Here is a 13,657-nt window from a genome sequence, read left to right as displayed (position 1 = left end):
GGAGCGACAGTGGCGGCACTAGCAAACGGAGTGACGGTGGCGCAACCGTGAAGTGGGATGAAATTGTGTTTCTGAATGCAGAACAGGAGTGGAATGCAGAAACGAAAAGAAAAGGATAAAATTGTGTTTCTGAACTTGGAGCGGAAAGTGGGCACGGGCTGGTGTTTTTAACAATAAAAATCGATGGTGTGTATGTCGATTTTATTTTGAAAAAAGCAATGTCTTTAGCGTCTATTTTATACATTGAATCTACACCATTTATTTGATTTTAAAAAGTAATCTGGACCGTTCAAATTTATTGATGGAAACGTTGTCGATATTTTAAATATAAAAATAGACGTCATGTCTGTCGATTTTAATATAAAAGTATTTTCAACCCCTGCTTCGTCGACAATATGACGATAGTTAAAAGAGATTTAATGCATCATCAAAAAATCGACGACCAGGCTATCGATTTTATTATTTTATTTTTAATTATTTTTTTTAAAATATCGACAGCAAGCCGTTGAAAAATATCGACGGGAGAGATAGCCGTCAATTTTTTGCGTCGATAAATACGCTTTTTCTTGTAGTGACATTAAAAATAATTAAAAAATAAATTTATATTTTAATATCATTAAAATATCAAAATACTATTACAATTTATCTAAAAAATACTTTATATTTTTTGTATATGTTATGTCCTTATGCTGTATAAAAATTTAAAATTTATGTGGTCATGTGTCCTATGTCGTGTCATGTGTTATATTCATGTCTGTGCATCATAGTATTGAAATCATATATAATAAACATCATAGCTATTCCTATGTTATTTGTAATAAATTGATGTATTTTTTGGTTTCAAAACATATTTGAATATATTTTGTTAGTTGAGTGAGTTAAGATTTTAGCTTGTGATTCTTTAAAGATTATTTCTTGTATCATTTATCAAAAATTTCTGTGTCATTTCTAACTATTGATGTATTTTTGTTATCACCGAATTGATTGTGTGGTAATAATGAACTAATATATAAGAGATTGTGTGGTGATGAAGAGGAGGAGGAAGAGGAGGCGATGATGAGAACGACAGCGACAATAACTAATGATGAAAAAGAAAGAGGAGAAGAAGAAAAAGAAGAAAAATCAGTCGTACACGTACAAAAAAGAAGAAGAAGAAGCTGTACACATACAAAAAAAAAAAAGAGAAGAAAAGCGCATATAAAGAAGAAACAAAACATTCACAATGACTTGGTTAAGAACTGCTTCATTGTCTAGTTTTTCTAATCTGAAAAGAAAAATACAAGCTCAAAATCTGTTTATTTATTTCTTATCTCTAGGTTATTTTCAAAGGAATATTGTACTTACTATTTTTTCGAAACACATTTTACAATAAGAAAAGCGCTAAATACCATGAGAATTACTATCAAATTTAGTCGGATTTATCGTCGGATTTACCGACAGTTAAAATAATAAGTTGGTCACCTCAAAGATTTACCATCGGATTTTTATTTCCAACAATAAATTTGTTGGTAACTATTAGAGTAAAAAAAATAAAAAGGTGGCATGAAAGTTGGGGTGGGGTTTTTTGGCGGACTGGCAGTAACCTTATTAAGTAAAATATTGCGTTTTGGTAATTACCAATTCATTACCATTAAATTTATCTGCCTGTAAATCTGATGGTATTATTATCCTAAATTCAAAATGCGCTGCCCTTCCACCAGCGTTGACTACCACCAATCCCCTCCAACGATTGTGTGACCTCGGTTGGATCCCATTTCATCGCATGAAATAGAGCCGCTTCCAACAACGCAGTCATTACTGTCCCTACCGTCGCTGCTCCCTCTATCGCCAGAGTTGCGTCCCTCTTCCCTCTTTCGGATAGGTTGTCGTCGTCCCTTGTAAGAATATGAAAATTAATTAGCCAATAAATTAAAATAAAATGAAAATATAAATTTTATTGTCCAGAATAGGTTGGAAAATTTAGAAACATTAATTTGAAAACTTAAAGGTGAGATTTGGATTCACCAAATTTTTTCAAGTGGAAAAATGTAATTTTCTATGAAAAAATGCATAAAAATAGTACCGGTAATTTAGCTAGCAGTACCGACTTAAGTCCGTCCGATACTACGTGTGAGAAAATAAAAATTGCGAAAATACTTGGAGAAATATTTAGAATAGAAAACCAGGCACTTATTTTAAAGATTTTGGCCCAAAATTGGACCAAAGGACTAAGTAAACGGACCTAGGCCACAATTGGGCCTAAGGCTCATTCACTAACACTCTCACCCATGAGCCATTAAGCACATTAGCCTCACTGACAACACAAAATACTTCAGCACAAAACCAAAGTGAAGAAGGGAAGAAGAACTCTAATATTACTATTCATCATCTTCTTTCTTGAATCATAACTTGTGATTCAGAGCTTCGATTGGTATGCCGTTTGCAACCACACGATCTTCTCGTCGAGCTCTTGAATTCTATCTAAACAAAGTGGTAAGAAACTCGAAATTTCTTGCTCCATTCTCAAGTTCTAGCTCAATTTCATAATTGGCTTTTGGATATTGAGATTCTTCATGATTTTATTATTTAGGTGTAATCTAGCATTGGGTTATTGTTGGGTTTTATCCCAAACATCATTGAGTGAGGTAAGAATTCTCTAAACCCTTGTGTTTTGTGAAGTTTATGAGTCCTAGTATTGATTTTTAGAATATTGCATGGAATTAGATTGAATTGATGTTGTTTGGAGCTTGAATTTGGCATTGGAGTGCTTGGGTTTGAGCGTTGGTGGCCGGATCTTGTTGCAATTGGTTGAAGGCTTAGAAGCTTTTGAGGAAAAGCTTTTGTGGTGTTTTGTGCTTGGAGGAAATCGGCCAAGGTATGGTTTCAGTTTCCTTTAGATTATATGTAACGTTGTATGAAACTTAGGCTAGTAGATCTTAAGATAGGATTGAATTACACGAATTGGTTAATTGTTGTTGAGTATTGCAAAAGTAGCTTGGTTGGTGTAGATGTGAATGTGTATGCTTGAGCTTGTTATGATGATATGGAGTTTGATGATGATTGATGATAATGTGATATGTGATTAATTGAATGACGATTGGATATGAGCATGTGAATGAAAATTGTGGATTGAAACTGGTATGGTGTATATATATATATATATATATATATATATATAGTGAATTTGGTTTGAGTGTTTTGAAAACTAGGACTTTGGAAAATTTGGTAAAAACCTATTTTTGATGAACTTCAATGGGCCATAACTTGATTTTCGGATCCCTAAATTTTGTGAAACTTATCTTAAATGAAAGTTGGATATGTGTAGTTTATGACATTCGAAGAATGGACGGAAAACAATTTTTAACGAAAAAGTTATGCGCGTTTGAAGTTTTGTATAAAAAACTAAATTTTCTGCATCATAGCAGCTTTTTGAAAAAAATTACATTCGTGCGTATGCGGAAAGCGTGTGTACACGAGACGGTGACTTAGGTTTGGGAAGTACTATGGATGGATTAACTACAGTGGGTTTGTGAAATGTATTAAGTGGGGTGACAGGCCTAATTCTAAAAAGCATGGTGAACTGATAACATGAAAGTTAATGATAATATATGAAAGACCGGGGTTAATAAACTTGCGATATATGAGAAGTAATCACTGAATTGAATACATATTCTGATATGGTATGATTGATAAGTCGCTATGTGTCTGGCAAGTACGGTTAGTTAATCCTGCTTGTCGAGGTTGTGGCGCCGGCATAAGGACGGTGGTTAATCCCGCTTACATTCAAATGTGAGGTCTGAGGCAGTATTTCCCACTAAGGGTGCAATTTATATACGTGACAGAAAGGCAACATTCCGAGGGAATGTGTCAGGTTGGTAGTTGAACCGACAAGTGATATCACGGCCAAAAGGACAGGCATTCATCAAATGCAATCTTATGTGTTTTTCTGCTTTGTTTATTTGCATTGTGCCAACTTGTATAACATGTTTCCTTGCTAATTGGATTACTTGCAGTATATGCTATTTACTTATGTTTTACTCGTATGCATTATTTGTGTTTTCTGCTGGGATTGAGGAGACTCGATAGGCAGTGGCGATGGGATCGCATGGAGGATAGGTTGGCGAAGGCTGTGGGACAATGATGAGCAGATAATTTATACCCTTTTTGGTATTGTTTTTACATAGTTTTTAGTATGCTTTAGTCACTTTTTATTATATTTTTATTAGTTTTTATTCAAAAATCACATTTCTGGACTTTACTATGAGTTTGTGTATTTTTCTGTAATTTCAGGTATTTTCTGGCTGAAATTGAGGTACCTGAGCAAAAATCTGATCCAGAGGCTAAAAAAGGACTGCAGATGCTGTTGGATTCTGACCCTCCTGCACTCGAAGTGGCTTTTCTAGAGCTACAGAAGCCCAATTGGCGCGCTATTAATTGCGTTGGAAAGTAGACATCTTGGGCTTTCCAGCAATATACAATAGTCCATACTTTGCCCGAGATTTGATGGCCCAAACTGGTGTTGAAAGCTAGAAAAAAATTTTTTGGCGTAAAATGCTAGAACTGGCATAATTCTTGGCGTTAAACGCCCATTTTGGCACCCAGGGTGGTGTTTAACTCCAACTTGAGGCATATGCACGTGAAAGCTTGAGAGCTCAGCCAAAACACTCACCAAGTGGGTCCCGGAAGTAGATTTCTGCACCGTCTGTACTTAGTTACTCATTTTCTGTAAACCTAAGTTACTAGTTTAGTATAAAAACTACTTTTAGAGATTCAGTTTAGGACTCATGACATTTTTTTACATTCCATATTGTATCTTTGACGGCATGAGTCTCTAAACCCTATAGGTGGGTGTGAGGAGCTCTGCTGTGTTTCAATGGATTAATGCAATTACTACTGTTTTCTATTCAATCACGCGTGATTCTATTCTAAGATACCTACTCGTACTTCAATATAGAGAATGTGATGACCCGTGACACTCATCATCAATTTCACATCTATGAACGCGTGCCTGACAACCACTCCCGTTCTACCTGAGCTCAACGTATTCATTGGGCAACATTTAGAGTGCATATCTCTTGGGTCTCTGATTCATGGACCGAGTCCGTGAGATCAGAACCTTCGTGGTAGAGGCTAGAACCAATTGGCAGCATTCCCGGGATCCGAAAAGTCTAAACCTTGTCTGTGGTATTCTGAGTAGGATCTGCGAAGGGATGACTGTGACGAGCTTCAAACTCACGAATGTTGGGCGTAGTGACAGTGTGCAAAAGGATAGAGAGATCCTATTCCAACGCTAGTGAGAAGCGACAGATGATTAGCCATGCGGTAGCTGTACCTGGTATTTGTCATCCGAGACGAGAAATCCGATAGTTGATTAGCCGTGCAGAGATCATTCCTGGTATTTTTCATCTGAGAGGATCATAAAGCTTGCCATTGAAAGAAGCCATGCGTGTTTGGAGAAGAAGACTGAAGAGAGAACTTTTGCGTGGTCTAGAAATTCGCAGATAAATCCTCATTGCAGGTATAGCTTCTAAACCAACAAAAGTCCTTTCTTACAAATGTTTTGGTTGTCACAAGTAAGAAACCCCTAAATAAATTGATAACCAAAGTATTTAAACCTCGGGTCGTCTTCTCAAGGAACTGCAGGGAGGTATGTTCTTATTATTGGTTATGAGTTTTGTAAATTGGGGTTTTGAAAGTAAGGAACAAGTAATTTAAATGACAAATAAATAAATAACCGTAAAATAAACTCTTGGCATGGTATGAAAATTTGGAAGTCCTGTCCTAGTTGTCCTTATCAATGGTGATGAGAATTATATTTTGCTCTCCACTAAGTCAACCTCTAACTATGAAGGTAAGTCGAGTGGATAAATCAATTTAACACCTAAAGTCCTAGTCAATTACTAAGGAAAGACTAGAGTTATAGGGATTTAAATCAATCAGCAAGGATAACAATTATCAATCACGATGAGTTTGACAACTCAAGAGTTACCAATTAATCAACCAAAGCCAAAAGGGGAAAAATCCAAATTATTAATATAAATAAAGGAAAGCAATCATAATTCTGAAATACCTCAAATTATATTAAATAGAAAATCAAATCTAAACATGAATGGTTCATAAGCCAATTTGGCAACAAAAGTAATTAAAGGAAAGCATTAAAGTATCTGAAAGTAAAAGAGAAATATAAAGTAAAAGGAATATTGAACCTAATGAAGAGTTGAGATTCTAAATTGAAATAATAAGAAATCTTAATCCTAAAACCTAAGAGAGAGGAGAGAACCTCTCTCTCTAAAAACTACATCTAAACTATGAAAAGTAAATAATTGAAGACATGATAATGAATGGATGTATTCCCCTACTTTATAACCTCTAATCTGTGCCTTCTGGACTTGGATCTGGGCCAAAAAGGATTTCAGAAATCGCTGGGAGCATTTTTTGTAATTTCTGGTGCGTGGCGTCTGTTACGCATCCGCGTGGGTCACACGGTCATGTCATCTGGAGTTTTCCTTGTCACGCGTTCGCTTCGGTCATGCGTACACGTCATCTGTGTTCTACTCATGGTGCGCGTCCGCGTCAGTCACAGATTTCTAGAGGTGGCAAACACTGGATACTTTAGCTCACAGTATCTGTTTGCAAATTTAATCGGATCATTGGCAGGGAGGAGCTGGTCAGCCTTCTCCTGCGGGGTAAAGTGCTTTTCCCACCAGGAGTCATAATGCATAATCTCCAGGATGGACATAGAGGATTCACCTCTTTTTCGTTTGCCAGTTGTGGCTTTGCCTTTTCCTTTTCTTTGAGGGTCAGACATCCTGAAAAACAGAAATCTAGGATATAATAAAAACAGGAAAACAAGTAGGCAAATAACAAGATAAGCACATAGTGGCAAAGGAGCAGTAGAATTATGAAATGAGTTGAATAATTGTGCATTATGGATTGTTTCGGAGTTAAAAAGCTGAGATGAGAAATTACAATCCAAAAGGTATTATAAGGAGAATACTTGTTAATTAGGAGCAATAATAATCATGCCATGAGTTAAAAAGTGGAAAGAGTTAGTCAAAAAGCAGAGGGGGAAGTTAGAAAGTTAAAAGTGGTTAAAATTGAAAAAGAGGTTAGAAAGCGAAAAACAGTGAGTTAGTAAAAAAGAAGGTCAGAGTAAGTAGCATGATGATCGGTTTCTAAGTAACAAGAATTTCACAATTTTAAGCAACAATCAACTCATATTCAAGAAAAAAATATCAGGTTAGTGATGATGATTCATAAAGATATAAAAATAGCAAAAATTAAAATCGAATCATCAAAGGTGCAATTTATTAACCAGGAAATCGAAAGGAATAAGAATGATGGCCCGTGCATTCATGAAGTAGTTTGTAAAAAGCCAAGTGATGCCAAATTCAAATTGCCAAAACCAAAACATGAATGAAAATCAAAACACTTTACAGAAAATTGGAAACATTCTGGCTAAAATTGGATGTTTCCGGGTAATAAACAGCAAGCAGAATAGTACATATAAATTAAAATAATGCTGCAATTACATATACAGAATATGAACATGAAAAACCAGTGTAAAAAGCAGCATGAAATAGTAAAGAGCAGCATATGAACATTATGAACATCACAGCAACATTAGAATTGTGAAATTGATAAAACAAGAAGCACGTACAGCGCAATTATCAGGCCTAAATCTACTAACCACATCCTAGCTACCTAACGACCTAGAATCCACTACAAACATGCATCTCTAACTAGCCTAGTTTGAACAGAAACTGAAAAATATGCAACTAACTACGAATGGGGAAAAGTGGCGTTCGGCGGAACCTGGTATGCGGATGAACTAAGGTAAGGCTCAGAGAGATGGCGGTGGTGAGATGGCGGTGCTGGGAGGGGCGCGTGGCGGTGCTGTGGTAGAGCAGGGTGGTTGGCGCGGCGGTTGGTGGCTGTTCGTGGTGGTAGGGGGTAGGGTTAACGGTGGAGGGGGGTTGTTTAAGAAAAATGGGGATGAGGGTGGTGGTGGTGGGAGGCACGGCGGTGATGGCGTGGTGGTGGTGGTGACCGCGGAGGGGGCAGCGGTGGTGGAGGGAAGAAGAGAGGAGAGAGAGAAGAAGGAGAGGGAAGGAAGAAGGAGGGGGTGGCGTCGCGGTCGTGGTTGGGTGGTCGAGGGTGGTGCGGCGGTCGGAGGTGGTTGGGGTGGTGGTGGTGGTTGTGGGTGGCCAGGAGCAGTGGGGGTTAGGGGGGAGAATGGGGGCGTGATGGGGGTAGGGTTTCGCGTCACTGGGGGTTAATGAATTTGAATTCACGCAGATGCGTGGGGCACGCGGTCGTGTGGCTAGGGTGGAATGGGGTTGACGCGATCGCGTGGGTGACGCGATCACATGAAATGGGAAAAAGGATGAGTGATGCGGTCGCGTGAGGCACGCGACCGCGTCGCTGAAAATTGTGCTAAACGCACAATTCCAGCGTCGTTTCAGCGCAACTCTCTGTCTCTATTTAGGGTGTTTGTGCAATCCACGCGACACGAACGCGTCGCTCACGCTTTCGCGTGGGATAGGTATTTTGCACGTGACGCGTTCGCGAGATTGACGCAAACGCGTGAGCCGTTTTGTGCTAAACGCACAACAGCTGCACGATTCCAGCCCAGATTTCTGGGCGTTGGATTTTTAGGCCGATTTCCAGATCACGCGTTCGCGTGATTGACGCGGACGCGTGAGAGGTGGTTTTTGCAACTGACGCGAACGCGTTAGCAATGCGGTCGCGTCGTGCCCTCTTTTTTTTTTTCTGAAATACCTCAAATTATATTAAATAGAAAATCAAATCTAAACATGAATGGTTCATAAGCCAATTTGGCAACAAAAGTAATTAAAGGAAAGCATTAAAGTATCTGAAAGTAAAAGAGAAATATAAAGTAAAAGGAATATTGAACCTAATGAAGAGTTGAGATTTTAAATTGAAATAATAAGAAATCCTAATCCTAAAACCTAAGAGAGAGGAGAGAACCTCTCTCTCTAAAAACTACATCTAAACTGTGAAAAGTAAATAATTGAAGACATGATAATGAATGGATGCATTCCCCCACTTTATAACCTCTAATCTGTTTCTTCTGGACTTGGATCTGGGCCAAAAAGGATTTCGGAAATCCCTAGGAGCGATTTCTGTAATTTCTGGTGCGTGGCGTCTGTCACGCGTCTGCGTGGGTCACGCGGTCGCGTCATCTGGAGTTTTCCTTGTCACGCGTTCGCTTCGGTCATGCGTACGTGTCATCTATGTTCTGCTCATGGCGCGCGTCCACGTCAGTCACGCGTTCGCGTCGATGCCTTTTCGCGCTGGGCATGTGACCGCGTCGTCCATGCGTTCGCGTCGCTGCCAGTCTCTTCAAAAACTCCATTTGTACTTTCCTTCCATTTTTGTATGTTTCCTTTCCATCCTTTAAGCCATTTCTACCTTAGGAGATCTGAAACTACTTAACACACAAATCATGGCATCGAATGGTAATAAAGGGTAATTAAAATAAATAATTTCAAAGCATAGGAAACATGTATTTCACGTATATCACATAATAAGGAAGGAAAAGTGAAACCATTCAATTTACATGAATAAGTGGGTGAAGGATTGAATAAATCACTTAAATTGAGCACAATATATATCATAAAATATGGGTTTATCAAAGACAGTAGGAAAGCAGAGATTCAGATGACAGAGCATCTCCGGAACCTCAACATGTTCCTCATTACTGAATCACAAGTACCATTTATTTCATGTTATTTACTTTTCACAAGTACCGTAGCTTGCTTCAAGCCGACAATCTCCGTGGGATCGATCCTTACTCACGTAAGGTATTACTTGGACGACCCAGTGCACTTGCTGGTTAGTTGTGCGGAGTTGTGAAAAGTGTAATCACAATTTCGTGCACCAAGTTTTTGGCGCCGTTGCCGGGGATTGTTCGAGTTTGGACAACTGATGGTTTATTTTGTTGCTTAGATTAGGAAAATTTTATCTTTTTTGTTTAGAGTCACAAAAATTGAGTCTTCTATTATTGTTTTTGTTAAAATTTTAAACTCCTTGTTTTCTTTTTCTGATTTTTTTAAAAAATTTTTAATAAACTAATAATTGAGTTTTCTGTTTGAGTTTAGTTTCATGCTTTAAGTTTGGTGTAAATTGCATGTTTTAATTTCTCTTTAATTTTCGAAAATATATGCATTGTGTTCTTCGTTGATCTTCAAGCTATTCTTGTTTATTTTCCTTGTTTTGATATAAAAATTCTAAGTTTGGTGTCATTTTATTGTTTTTCTCTTCCTCATTAAATTCAAAAAAAATAAATATATTTTTTTCCTTTATTTACTCATCATTTTCGAATTCCTTAGGTTGACTTATTCAAAATTTTAAAATTTGGTAGTTTCTTGTTAGTTAAGCTAAAATTTCAATTTTAAAATTTATCTTTTTAAATCTCTTTCAATTTTCTTTTTATATTTGTCGAAATTCCTTTATAAAGTTTTCAAAAGATTTTTCTTTTCTTATTCATAATTTTCGAATTACTTGTCCCATATTATTATTTTAATTGAAAAATTTTAAGTTTGGTGTTTCCCTATCAAGAAAGTTTCAATCTTTAAAATTTTAAAATCATATCCTTTTCAAATATTTTCTTTTATTTATTTATTTTTTTACAAGTATCTTTAATTTTAAGACATATATTTTTCAAAATTTCCTAACCACATTCTCTCTCTTTATCTTTCGAAAATCATATCCAAAATTTTTCAAATCTTTTTAATTAATTAATCATTTAGTATTTGAATTTCTTTTATTTTTTTTAGTTTTCGAAATATATATTCTATTTTCCAATTATTTTATTTTATTTTCTTTTGAATTCGGTTTATCCTTAATTAAATAAAAATAAAAACAAAAATATTTTATTTTATCCATCATGGACCCAAGTGGAAATGAACAGTCCAGAAGGACTCTGGGGTCATATGCTAACCCTACTACTGATGCATATGGGTGTAGTATCTGTATACCCCCATTAGGGCCAGCAGTTTTGAGCTAAACCCTTAGCTCATTATCATGGTGCAGCAAAATTGCCAGTATTCCGGTCTTCCACAGGAAGAATCTACTGAGTTTCTGGTATAGTTCTTACAAATTGCTAACACAGTACGTGATAAGAAAGTAGATCGGGATGTCTACAAATTGTTACTATTTCAATTTGCTGTAAAAGATCAAGCTAAGAGGTGGTTAAATAACCAACCCACATCAAGCATAAGAACATGGAAACAGTTATTAGACAAATTCCTGAATCAATATTTCCCTCCAAAAAGGATGACACAGCTAAGGCTGGATATCCAAGGCTTTAAACAAGAGGATAATGAATCTCTTTATAATGCCTGGGAGAGGTACAGAGAGATGCTAAGAAAATGCCCCTCTGAAATGTTTTTAGAATGGGTGCAGTTAGACATCTTCTACTATGGGCTTACAGAAAAGGCCCAGATGTCTCTAGACCACTCAGCTGGTGGTTCTATACATATGAGAAAGACAATTGAAGAGGCTCAAGAGCTCATTGATACAGTTTCTAGAAATCAACATCTGTATTTAAGTAGTGAGTCCTCCATGAAAGAAGAGGCTAAAGCACTATCCACTAAACTTAGTCGTCCAGAACAAATTGCTGAACTTAATAAGCAACTATTTTCTATAACAAAACAGTTAGCAGAATTTAAAGAGATGCTACAAGAAACCAAATATGCTAATGAGAATATGGAAAAACACTTGAATTAGACAAGACAACAGCTATCTAAACAGATAATAGAAGAATGCCAAGCTATTCAATTAAGGAGTGGCAAGACATTGAATGTCTCAACTCAAAGCAGTAGAAAGCCAAGAAAGGAACAACTAATAGAGAATGACCAAGCCACTGCTCAAAATCCCTTTGAGGACAGTAAGAGCCCAGAGAGGAATGATTCTGGCGTTCAAACGCCAGAAAGGGATGAAGAACTGGCGTTAAACGCCCAAAGGGTAGCCAATTATCGTGTTCAAACGCCAATAAGGGGTCAGACACCTGCAAGTGCTGATAACAACACCCTTAAGCAGGTTTCTCCAACCACTTCTATAGGAAGTAAATCTGCAGCAACTAAGGTTGAAGAATATAAAACCAAGATGCCTTATCTTCAGACACTTCGCCAAGCGGATCAGGATAAACAATTTGCCCACTTTGCAAACTATCTCAGAATTCTTGAAATAAAGATTCCATTTGTAGAGGTACTTGAGCAAATACCCTCTTATGCTAAGTTCATGAAAGAGATCTTAAGTCATAAGAAGGATTAGAGAAACTGAAAAAGTTTTCCTCACTGAAGAATGCAGTGCAGTCATTCTGAAAAGCTTACCAGATCCCGGAAGCTTTATGATACCATGCACATTAGAGGGTGCTTGTACCAAGACAGCTTTATGTGATATTGGGGCAAGTATCAACCTAATACCTGCATCCACTATCAAAAAGCTTGGTTTGACTGATGAAGTTAAACCAACCCGGATATGCCTCCAACTTGCTGATGGCTCCATTAAGATTCCATCAGGCATAATTGAGGACATGATTGTCAAGGTTGGCCATTTGTCTTCCCCACTGACTTTGTAGTGCTGGAAATGGAGGAGCACAAGAGTGCAACTCTAATTCTAGGAAGACCTTTCCTAGCAACTGGATGAACTCTTATTGACGTCCAAAGAAGGGAGATAACTCTGAGAGTCAATAAGGATGAGTTCAAGTTGAATGCTGTCAAAGCTATGCAGCATCCAGACACATCAAAAGACTACATGAGTGCTGACATCATTGACTCTCTGGTTGAAGAGGTCAATATGACTGAGAGTCTCGAATCAGAGCTAGAGGACATTTTTAAAGATGTTCAACCTGACCTGGAGGAACCAGAGAAAACAGAAGAACCCCTGAAAACTCCTCAGGAATAGGAGAAGCCTTCTAAACCTGAGCTCAAACCACTACCACCATCCCTGAAATATGCATTTCTAGGAGAAGATGACACTTTTCCCGTGATCGTAAGCTCTACTTTAGAACCACAGGAAGAGAAAGCACTAATTCAGGTGCTAAGGACACACAAGACAGCTCTTGGGTGGTCCATAAGTGATCTTAAGGGCATTAGCCCAGCCAGATGCATGCACAAGATCTTGTTGGAGGATGATGCTAAGCCAGTGGTTCAACCACAGTGGCGGCTGAATCCAGCCATGAAGGAGGTGGTACAAAAAGAGGTCACTAAGTTACTAGAGGCTGGGATTATTTATCTTATTTTTGATAGCCCCTGGGTGAGCCCTGTCCAAGTTCTCCCCAAAAAGAGAAGCATGACAGTGGTTCATAATGAAAAGAATGAACTGGTTCCTACAAGAATAGTTACAGGGTGGCATATGTGTATTGACTACAGAAGACTCAATACAGCCACCAGAAAGGATCATTTTCCTTTACCATTCATAGACCAGATGCTAGAGAGACTAGCAAGTCATGAATACTACTGCTTTTTGGATGGCTATTCATGTTACAACCAAATTGCAGTAGATCCTCAAGACCAATAGAAAACAACATTCACATGTCCTTCTGGAGTATTTGCTTACAGAAGGATGCCATTTGGTCTATGCAATACACCTGCAACCTTTCAAAGGTGCATACTCTCTATCTTCTCTGATATGGTAGAGAAATTTCTGG

This window comes from Arachis ipaensis, chromosome B6 (genome assembly GCF_059453495.1).
Source record: "Arachis ipaensis isolate K30076 ecotype BB chromosome B6, ASM5945349v1, whole genome shotgun sequence".
NCBI lineage: Eukaryota > Viridiplantae > Streptophyta > Magnoliopsida > Fabales > Fabaceae > Arachis > Arachis ipaensis.
Note: the sequence above shows the minus strand (reverse complement) of the source record.